The following is a 12,147-nucleotide window of genomic DNA, read 5'->3' as shown; positions in this document are numbered from 1 at the left end:
GTTTAACACTGCATATTTTCCAATATTCTTGAATACTAACTTGCCTTTGCTTGTGATTGTTTAGAAGCGGTGAAATATTTTATTGTATTGAAATGTGGCAGCAGTCCTAATATTCTGTATCTGTTTTTATGTCAGTCATTAAAAGTTGATGTGATAGAAATAGTGTATGAAATGATAGAACATGGAGCTTCACAGAATATTTTTGTGACTCATGAAAAAAAAGCTGTTAAATGACAGAAAATATGGTAAGAGAAAATGGAACATCACAGAAGTTTTCTGTTAGCAGCAAACCGAAAAACCTGTGAAATGACGAAAAGAAGTAAAAACAGAAAATTTCTGTCATCCTCACAGACATTTTCTGTTAATTGCAAACAAAAAACCCTGTGAAATGACAGAAAAAGTAAGAACAGAAAACATACAATAACAGAAAGTTTCTATCCTCTTCACAGAAATTCTCTATTAATCGAAAACAGAAAAGATGTGCATAATGACAGAAAAAGTAAAAAACCGAAAACATAGCATAACAGAAAATTTCTGGCAGGCCAGCTGCCAGAAAATTTCTGTTTTTTTTTCAATAAATATTTTTTACAGTGTGATCGAGCGAAGTGACATATCATTGCCTGGCGTCGCAGGTGCCTGCGGGCGATCAAGGAATTCCGAGGACAGGGCAGGTACGGGTCGTTCCTTGCTTATTTTCTTACGCAGCACGTTCAGACAGGCTTCAAATAGAGCTTGATGTTAGCTTTGCAACCTCGTAGTCGGAACAGTGAGTGTTGCTTAAGGATAACACTTTAGAAGAAATCGTCTTAACCACGTTGCTGTTGCCGACCTTTTGCGTAGTGGTGATGTTTCACGACCAGTTTTGCGCTATGTTTCGGTGGGGCACGTGTTTGCATGGGTCAGATTAAATCGCTAAATCCCAATTGGTGCGGCAAGCAAAAACAGCAAAACTGCCAAAAATGTAGCACTGCAATGGGTAGTGCCATCTCGTCGTCACCATAGGAACGAATTGACACCCACTGTACACTGCCAGTTGCTCCGGTGGTGCGAGTTACTGGCGCTACTGCTGCGAATGTTGGCAATTTTTGTTCGCAGTCGCCGTGAGTGAAGAGATTTCAAACGTTGCCGAATTAGTCAAGTACACCATGCAAACATACAGTGAATATAAGCTGGCTACCAAATGCCGCCTGGGCGTGAAATATAAGCCCTGAACAAGGTGGCAATTAAGCTGAGATAATTCTTTCTCTCGAGTGTCTTTGAGCGGCTGTTTGTGAGACAGCGGTCAGCAGTGCGTTTGTTGCAGTGCATTGCCTACTTACATGCTGCAGCATGTTTGTTTACTTACAAGCATTGACTCGTGTACTCGGTTGTTTTGCATTTACAGGTGCATCGTCTACCTAGATAAAACCTGGGTCAACGCAGGGCACACAAAAGAGTACGTCTGGCAGGACAAGACTGTGAAGTCATCTCAGGATGCCTTCCTGAAAGGTTTAACAACGGGATAGGCTGCGCCTTCGGGCAAATGGGCCCGTTTGAAATTTGTGCTTACACGGTGGGAGCTGTGCAACAGGATTCGTGGAAGACACTGCTGACTAATTCTTCAGAGCAAAAAAGGGATACCACGCTGACTACCACTCTGATATGGATGGCAACTACTTTGAGAAGTGGTTCACCGACAAGTTTTTGACAAACATTCCGGCCAATAGCATTGTCATCATGGACAATGCTCCATATCATAGCGTGGCTCTTGAAAAAGCACCATTGGCTGTTTCCAGAATAAAGCATTTCTCGCAAACACTGCGGAGTCAACATTTTTTATTGTCCTGTCTCATTTATTGTTTGCTCTTTCGAAATATTTTTACCTAGCGTTGTACAAAACTTTTTCTGCATTCTTACTTGACGCTCTCACAGAACTCTTTTTACCTGGCTGCATAAAAATCCTGCCTGAGCAGCTTCTGCTCTTCTAGGAGAGCAGGGAAATCGAGACAAGCTGACTTGCCTCTGTATTGCCTTCATATACATTTGTGCACGACAACAAATCTAACCCTTGAGGCAGTACTATTTTCTCTCGCTGTGTGAATCAACACTATGTTCTAAATTTAACAATTAACACGGGAAAACAGGCCATATCGAGGCGGTGTGTGTAAAAATAATTTCACCCGAAAGTTGCAGACGGCCACTTGTTAATCGGGCCACGGCGGAGCACTCACCACTGTGCTAATTAATTAAACCCGACGAATAAACGTCATCTTTCGCACGAACCTCTCACTTGCATCTAAAAAGTTTAGTCACAATGCTGCAGAATCGGGAAGAAAACCGCTACTGGTGACCAAAAGCCGGTGCGAGTTCATTGACAACGAATTTCGGAGAGCTCACATTAACGCGGTATGCTTCAAATGAACAGATACATGCAGTTCATTTCAGAATACGCCATAATGTTCAAGCGATACTGAACAAAACGAGTTTTCTCATTCAAGTCACGCAAAATTCAACTTGCGATAAAAAAAAAATCTGCGAAAAAAAAAGTTTCACCATCCGGGATTCGAACCGACACACGCCCACTGCCTGTCGACTCTCTGGAGCGACGCGTTAAACCACACAGCTTTTTTTTTTCTTTATTGCCTGGGCTTTGGCTCATGACATTGCACAACAAAAATACACATAACGCTATATACATACGACACTGTCGTGGTCAGCCAGCACGAGACTGGCTTCGTCAGCTTAAAATTCCCGCAACATACACAACGGCTCTAGTCTTGAGAAAAGAACGCAGTTCTGTGGCTGTGTGGTTTAACGCGGAAGCTGCAGAGCCTCCCGCGTTAAACCACACAGCCACAGAACTGCGTTCTTCTTTCATGGTATTTATTTACATGGTTCTGTACAGAAGGCACATATATACATATATGTGTGTGTGCGTGACACAAACACACACACACACAATACAACTATTTACAGAGCACCTTCGTAGGCGCTACGTAGCAGAAACATAATAGTAACATATTATAACACACAGCCACAGAATAACGCGGAGTGATACACCTCTCTATTTTTTTGTGCGGACTACTTCCGTAGCCTTCACAGCGTTGCACATGATTGCATCATCCGTTTACATGATTACATCATCCGTTTACGTATAGCTGCCGGATTTCACGGAAAATATTACCATACAAAAAGGGTGCGCCGTTCTTACGAGCCACACGCGTAACACGTAAGTGCCTGATCCCGGAATACATTCGTCTTGTCGTTCTCTCATTGTGAACGTTACGATATTCGCGTTTGGTGCGAATCTGTTTGCACCATAAAACAATAAACAAAAAGGAAGCGTGCGAAAAGGTGCGACGGAGGCAGAAAGAACATCATCATAGACGATTGCGCAGTACAAATTGAGCCCCAGAGATTCTTGCGCTGAAGTTTCACCGAAAATATTGCTATACAAAAAGGGACAGCTGTTCGTAGTTCACAATCACGACAAACATCAGCGCGGAAAATGGTTCGAAACACGGGAAGCAATGCAAAGGGCCAGGAAAACGTCACAGGCCCTCCATTACCTGTTTATGATAAACTGAGAGGGGTCTACAAAAGCCACACACCGCTACCTGTTCAGCAGAAAATTGTTGATTCTCTCCTTAAAAACGAGCTTCGGAATCACGTACACGTGGTGGTGGTGGTGGTGAAAAACTTTAATCAAGAGAGCTTGAGGGTTAAAAAAAAAATAAATAACCCTGCTGCATGGTCGGTATCCTTAGTCCGGGACACCGCATGACGAGGCCCCGTCTCGCGCCCGCTTGACCAGAGCCCTTTGGGACTCCAGTGTGGAGCAGTTGAGGAGGGCAGTCTCCCATGCCTCTCGGGTGGGGGTGGGGGAGGGGGGAAGGTGAGGATTCTGAGTACATGCCCACACCATGTGAAAGATATTGCAGATCTCTCCACAGTGCGGGCAGCGCCCATCTGTGTTCGGATCGAAGTGTTTTGCTATTGCAGGACAGAGAAGGGTTCCTGTCTGCAGGCGCCGCAGAGTTCGCTCCTCCGCCTTACTCAGCCCCTTGGCAGGTGCCGGGTAGAGACGGTGGCTGTCGCAATAAATTAGGATTTCGCGGAACCGCAGAAGCGGTTTATGAGCTTCTGAGCCATGAGAGCTAGGATGAGGAGCCCGGTGTGTGAGCGCTCGGGCGGCCGCATCAGCGGCCTCATTGCCTCGTAGACCCTGGTGGCCAGGAGCCCAGATCACTTTTGTGCGAGTTGGATCGGCGAGAGCGCGTCTTAGAATTTGCGAGGCCAGAGGTGATATTTCGCCTGCAAGATAATGTTCACAGGCCCGGCGAGAGTCTGTAATAACCGTTTTCGATTTTGGATCGGCGGCAGCGAGAGCTATTGCGACTTCCTCCGCTCGTGTTGAATCGTACACGTGTTTACCGATGGCTCTGTTAAATCGGGATCAGGCGCGGCAGCATGTGTTATCCCCTCGCTACGACTCGCCAGAATGTGCCGTCTAGGTTTCACCGCCAACTCTACAGTGGCCGAGATTGCTGGGCTTCATCTTGCCGCTGATGTTATACTAGATTCCGTACGCCCAGAGAAGCCCATCGCAATTCTTTGTGACTGCCAGCCGGCACTTCGCAGGCTCCAAAATTTAGAGACGGCTACCCAAGGAGAGATCAGCCTTGCCCATAAACTATACGCGTTAAGAGACATGGGCTACCGGATCTCCATCCATTGGATTCCGTCCCACGTAGGGATTGGGGGAAACGAAGACGCAGACTTTCTGGCGAAACAGGCCCGTGTCACCAATGTTCCTTTCACGGACGCGGTAAACGAATCCGACTGTTCTCGTCAACGCCGAGATGTCAAGCAAAAGCAGCTCCACTCTAAACCATGACACCTCCAGCTTGCGTCGAAACGTGGGAATCAGGGAAGAAAAACTCTAAAGCGATCGCCGGTGGAAAGTTTCACTGCGCTAGTCTTTTACGTCACTGTTGATTCTGGTGTTGATGAATAAAGTTCGCGTATACATTTATTAACATACGTTTCTTGTCTCAATTTTCATTTTTTACAACACAGCGTACCAGCATACCAGTCATACTTACGGCGTAGTAAACAAGCTCGCGATAATCCGACAGTGCGGCGTGTCGTTTGATGAGCAGTCCTCTGGAATTATTTCCTTCCTATGCAGGGTCGAGTGAAAGTCGTTAGACAGCGATTGCTCACCGCATACTTTTGAGGATTTCTTCAAGATTACACAGCACACACCACACTGAAGGCACACGCTTGATTTGTCTTCGCCGATGCATACGGACACAAGAGCGATGAGATGCCTGATCTGCGATCTGCGATTGGACTCAATTATTTGACGACGTTGTTCTGGACCCCAAGCAGCTGATTTCTGCCGAACGCATTCGTGGCAACGAGACGAAGCAGAACATGAAGCTATGGCGAGCATCCGTCTTCCGTTATCCGTGGACGTTTGCCGCCATGACTGCCGGCGCTGCTTGCGGTGGCCACCAGCCCATGTGATCATAATGCGCTTTCCCGTTAGGGGCGAATTTTCTGGCTGCCAGCGGGCTGCCCGAGCAGGATATATCGAAGAAGGCCAGTGGCTGAGGAAGTTGAATTGAGGTTGAGGACGAGGCCTCCTGCGAAGCGACTGAAGAGCGAAGACTCTTCCTATTTCGAGAGGTGCGAGGAACTCGCCTGCAGCGATTGCATGCTTACACCTACTGCGAGGAGCACGACGTAGGATCGTGCGAACGGTAAGATGGTGTCGGCAGGTGCAGCATGTACACAGTATGGGCAGCGGCGAAGGTCCGCATTCCTCAGAGGTAATCCAAGGCAGGCATGAAGGCGTGCGCGGGCACGTAGAACACATCAGCCCGCGCAGGGCCAGAACTGGTCGCCGACGAGCGGACGGGACCGCTCTCCTTGAAAGTTAGACAGCGGCTAAAAGCTGAAAGCTCGAAAGGAAACCGCTTACTGCGAGAGGGCCAACTACTCGCGTCCGCTCGCTTACGGAGCGAGAGAGTCCGGCTTCCGTTGTGGAGGCTCCGGCGATACCAGCGATAATGCGCTCGTTTCTGCAAACAACACGAGATGGCGCGCTAGCAGCGATTTTCGGACCCTACTCTATGGGAGTATATGGTAGTTCTACTATATGGGAGTATTAGCGGAGATTTCGGCGGCGCGCGGGCCGTTCGTACCAGCCACACGCGACACGCCTTATCTCGGAACTCAGTGGTCATGTCCGTCTCTCATTGTGAACGTTACGATATTTGCTCTTGGTGCGGATCTGTTTGGACCACGCAACAAAATGCAAAAAGGGGGCGTGCGACAAGGTTCGACACAGGTAGAAAGAACAGCATCGCAGAGGAGTGCGCAATATAAATTGAGCGCACAGATATTCCTGCCCGGCAGTTTCACCGAAAATTTCACTATACAAAAAGGGGCAGCCGTTCGTAGGAGCCACACGCGACATGCCGCATCTCGGAACACAGTGGTCTTGTCCGTCCCTCATTGTGAACGTTATGATGTTCGCGTTTGATGCGGATACATGTCTTTGCACCATTAAACAGCAAACAAAACCGGAGAGTGCGGCAAGGTGTGAAGAAGGTACAAAAAACTGGATTGAATTGCAAAACATTTTTGGTCAGAAAAGTTACACCGAATATATCTCCTACTACACAAAAAAGGAGAGCCGCTCGTAGTTGATAATCGTGAGAAACATCAGCGCGGAAAATTGCTTGGAAACAAAGCAAGCTATGAAAAGGGCCGCGAAAACATCACAGGCCTTCATTTACATATTTATGACAAACTGAAAGGGGTCTACAAGAGCCACACTCTGCTTCCTGTCGAGAAGAAAATTGTTGATTCTCTCCTTAAAAACCAGCTTCGGGATCCCAGACACGTATTTACGGATGGCTCCGTTAAATCAGGAACAGGCGCGACCGAATGCGTTAACCCTTCGCGTGGACTCGCCAAACAGCGCCGTCTACCGTTCCCCGCCAACTCCATGGTGGCCGAGATTTCTGGGCTTAAGCTTACTGCTGATCTTATACTAGATCACGTAAGCACAGAGAAGCCCATCGCAATTCTATGCGACTGCCAGCCGGCTCTTGCTAGGGTCCAAAATTTAGAGATGGCTACCGAAGATGTAACAGTAGCTTGGTTTGGGCTAGTTGGTAACAGTTCTTCGAAAAAATAGCGCAAAAAGGACACGGACTGCAGAGAAGTGGAAACATAGCGCCTGTCCTGTCCACTTCTGTGTCGTCCATGTCCGTTTCGCGCTATGTTTTCGACATACCCAAGGAGAGATCAGCCTTGCCCTTAAACTGGACGCGTTAAGTGTCGTGGGCTACCGGATCTCCATCCATTGGATTCCGTCCCATGTAGGTCTTATTGGAAACGAAGACACAGACTTTCTAGCGAAAGAGGCCCGTAACGCCAATGTTCCTTTAACTGACGCAGTAAACGAATCCGACTGTTCTAGTCAACGAAGCGATGTCATGCAAAAAGCGCTCCACTCCAAACCATAACACGTCCAACATGTTTGAAAACGTGGGAAGGAATGAAGAAAAACTCTTAGGTGATATTCGGTGGAAAGTTTGAATGCGTCAGTGTTTTACGCCACTGTTGATTATGTTGTTCATGAATAAAGTTCTCGTATACACATTTGCTAACATACGTTTCTTGTATTTATTTTCATTTTTACAACGCAGTATATCTCTTCATTCGATCGCGTACACACTGATTGTTCTTTTTTCCAGGAGGAATAGCTAGCTCCGTTATCGGCGAGGTTTATGCGCTAATGTTCGCTATATCGTAGGTGGTAAACTTAGATTCGCTATATTTTAGGTCAGCAGAGAGAAGTTCGTTATGACACGTCAGTTGCATACTAAGGTTCGGTATGTCCTAGGTTGTAAATTGAAGCTCGTTATATTCCAGGTGGCCCCGGGTGATGACGAAAGCCATTTCCTACCCTTGTAGTTATGCTGCTTCGAAAAAAGAGCCCTTTTCGGCATTACAATCTGCCAACCTCTGCTTCACCTATCAGTAACAAACACCCTCCTCTCCAAACACACACCCCTCCCGTGCCACCACACATCTCTAGCTTCTAGGCCCATTACCAACATGACATTCATAACGTGTTGTGTTTAATCGCGCATGACCTGCTAAGGCTATCAAGCTCCAAGCAAAAGATAAATGAGAATACTTTTCCGCAGTTTTTGCTATGTGAAAAACAGTGATGTTGAGGGTCTAAAACCTTGCTTCGTCCTACGTAGTAATGTGGAAGGAAGGAAATTTTATAAATGGCGACTAGTAAAAAGCTTTAAAGAAGGATGGGAAATCTCAGCGACTTTCCCTGGCTACGGAAGGTTCCTGTGGTTCCCAGCCAACCTAACAAAAACCGCAGCCTTCCTCTCAGGAATGAGAAAATGGCTGACGTGTATCATATGCTAAAGCGGAGCAGTTGATCAAAATTTAGTTTCTCAAGAAAACTTCTTTTTAAAAACCTTAAAAGGCAAGACGCACTAACAATGGCATTTTCACCTCGGAGCGGGACACGGTGTAAAGAAATGCATTCATAACAAACTTACTAAAGCGCTTTTCTCTTAGTTTTCCGTGTTCTGAACAAAAGAAAAAAATGTGCTTTATTCTGAGCACGTCTCTACATTTTTCACAAAGAGGTTTGTCTTCTTTCGAAGCAAGAAATTATGTATAATGTGTGTATGTCCAATGCGGAGACGACATAGATTTACTTCTATATATCGTTCCTGGCGCCTACAAGTTTTCCACAAACACAGGAGGGGCTTTAAAAAGTTCTGTTAATTTTTAACTTCGTTGTTCCAGCCATTTTTCTCTCAGTTTACTTGGCACAAACTTTATGCAGTCTTTATACTGTATGTTTACTTGTTTTACTTTAAGATTACCGGCAAGTCCGGCAAATGCGTCAGCGCTCTCGTTCCCGCTGATTCTCACGTGACTAGGAGCCCAGCCGAACTTTATTGTACGACCTTGTGTATCATCTTTTGTGACATTATGTATTATGCTTCCTATTATAGGTTCAACTGCGTTTCTGAGGTTTATTGCTGTAATTACGCTGAGGGAGCCAGTCTAGATAAAGTCTGTTCTCTCTGTTTTTCTTCCATATTTGTTCAAGTGCTAGCGCAATGGCGAAGCATTCTGCTGTAAAAATTGTAGCGCACTTAAGCAGCCTGACAACTTTCTCCAAATGCCCATGTTTTATTGCGCTGCCTAAGTAGAGTGCTGTTTTAGAACAGTACTGTAGAAATTGATGTAATTACATAGTTTTCACTTACTGCAAAAAATTCTTAGTGTATATATTCATGTGAGATTTGCGTTTTGTAATATCTATTAGTGCGAAATCGCGTACATCAAGAAATGTGTACCAAGGTGGCAGCGGATCGGATCGCCAGGCAACATCGGCACGTGCGTGTAGCACGTTTATTTCTTGGCATTTTTCTTCGAAGCGCAGGAGGGTGGTCTCACACCTTGAGGTTTGCTGGTAAACAGTGTTCTAGATGGGCATTTAGTAACCAGGGGAAAACGGATGTTTTAGCAGCGACCTTATTTACTGTACATAGGCACCGGTAGGCATTTTTCTCCTGCTGGTGAGGGGCTGCTCATTTCCTTGGACGTGTAGACTATTTACGGGGGATGTTCTGTATGCCCCAGTTGAGAAGCGCAAATCAAGGTTTTGCACTTGATCCAGAATTTTAAGATACAATGACCTGCAGACCCATACACTATTCATCCATAGTCTAAGGAAGAGCACACAATAGCACATCCTATCGGACCATCCGCCCTTTCAGTAGAGTACTTAGAGTGTACTGAGGGAAAGAGGATGCTTCCTTTTTAGGGTGTTTATGTGATTTAGGAACTTGAGCTTTCTCTCAGAAGTTATGCCTAAAAAATTGCGTTCTTGTTTTACTCGAAGCACAGTTTCATTCAAGTGGACGCTGGGATCAATCTGCAGTCCACTTTGGAGTGAGAAAACAGCACTAAATGTTTCTTGGGGGAAAAAATAAAACTGTTTCTGTCTGCCCAAATTACTCATTGGACGTTTGCCTGGACCCTCGATGCTTTCTGCTGGGCCTCGGGCCGCTCGGCTGACGCTACCCCTGTGGCCCCGGACCATATTGCAACAACTGATGCGAGCGGCCGGACGCCACATGTAACAGCTGGTGACAGCGGTCTCGGACACCACTTCTAACAACATCAGACGTAATTAATAGGTACGAGCTTTTCTAACTACTGCTCCGAGTTGCGGCAAGCTTAGACTTTTCTTCCTCTATTTTTGCCGCTACTCGACTCCTCGACTTTTGCCTGGACCCTCGATGCTTTCTGCTGGGCCTCGGGACGCTCGGCTGACGCTACCCCTGTGGCCCCGGACCATATTGCAACAACTGATGTGAGCGGCCGGACGCCACATGTAACAGCTGGTGACAGCGGTCTTGGACGCCACTTCTAACAACATCAGACGTAATTAATAGTTACGAGCTTTTGTAACTACTGCTGCGAGTTGCGGCAAACTAAGACTTTTCTTCCTCACTTTTTGCCGTTACTCGCTGCCTCCACTTTTGCTTGGACCCTCGATGCTTTCTGCTGGGCCTCGGGCCGCTCGGATGACGCTACTCCTGTGGCCCCTGACCGTATTGCAACAACTGATGCCAGCTGTCGGACGCCACATGTAACAGTTGGTGACAGCGGTCTCGGACGCCACTTCTAGCAACATCAGACGTAATTGATAGGTACGAGCTTTTCTAACTACTGCTGCGAGTTGCGGCAAACTTAGACTTAATTCTTCCTCAATTTTTGCCGTTACTCGCTGCCTCGACTTTTGCCTGGACCCTCGATGCTTTCTGCTGGGCCTCGGGCCGCTCGGATGACGCTACCCCTGTGGCCCCTGACCGTATTGCAACAACTGATGCCAGCGGTCGGACGCCACATGTAACAGTTGGTGACAGCGGTCTCGGACGCCACTTCTAGCAACATCAGACGTAATTAATAGGTACGAGCTTTTGTAACTACTGCTGCGAGTTGCGGCAAACTTAGACTTTTCTTCCTCAATTTTTGCCGTTACTCGCTGCCTCGACTTTTGCCTGGACCCTCGATGCTTTCTGCTGGGCCTCGGGCCGCTCGGATGACGCTACTCCTGTGGCCCCGGAACGTATTGCAACAACTGATGCCAGCGGTCGGACGCCGCATGTAACAGCTGATGACAGCGGTCTCGGACGCCACTTTTAACAACTACAGATGTAATTTATAGGTACGAGCTTTTCTAACTACTGCTGCGAGTTGCGGCAAGCTTAGAAGAATCCCAACAGACTCTAAGTCTGTTGGGATTTGCCCATTTGAGTGAGTGAGCGGCGCCGCAAATAACTTGAATTAAGATGCTTGAGGATGCATCCCGTTCTCAAGATATGCGGACAATAATAGCCTAGAGGCCTATATAATAAGCTGAATTACCGCTGTCTTGTCTTATTCTGTGAACTTCTGTCTGGACTCAGACACATGTCGTGACAGCAGTTGGTAGACAGGAAGCAGCAGAACCTTGGATTTTTATTGCCCTTCATTGCAATATAACTCACAAATATGTTTGCAGATCATTTGTGATCGTTGCGCATAATAGAAACTAATTCTGTAAAGCCACAGTCCGCATCAACTATACTCCGTTTCATACATAGCAGGCAACGCTGCCAAAGCTAGCCCGCCTGTTCGCGCAGGCTAAGTCCGCACCTAAAAAGTAGTTCGCCATACAACCATAGCAGACACAAGCATATTTGGTTTGGTTTGGTTTATGGGGTTTAACGTCCCAAAGGGACTCAGGCTGTGAGGGATGCCGTAGTGAAGGGCTGCGGAAATTTCGACCACCTGGGGTTCTTTAACGTGCACTGACATCGCACAGTACACGGGCCTCTAGAATTTCTCCTCCAAAGAAATTCAACCGCCGCGGCCGGGATCGAAACAAGCATATTTCGTAGCGACAAATCTTAAGTGCCGTGACTGGCACCTCCTGGACTTCGTTTTACCTCTTGCCCCATTTTGGCCCTGCGACTCGTCGAGATTTCGAGAAGGAAAAAGTACACGTGGCGGTATGATACGCGGTTGGTAGAGCGAATCGCTTCTACTAAATCC

Source organism: Amblyomma mixtum, chromosome 8 (genome assembly GCF_055824585.1).
Source record: "Amblyomma mixtum isolate Tamu chromosome 8, ASM5582458v1, whole genome shotgun sequence".
NCBI lineage: Eukaryota > Metazoa > Arthropoda > Arachnida > Ixodida > Ixodidae > Amblyomma > Amblyomma mixtum.
Note: the sequence above shows the minus strand (reverse complement) of the source record.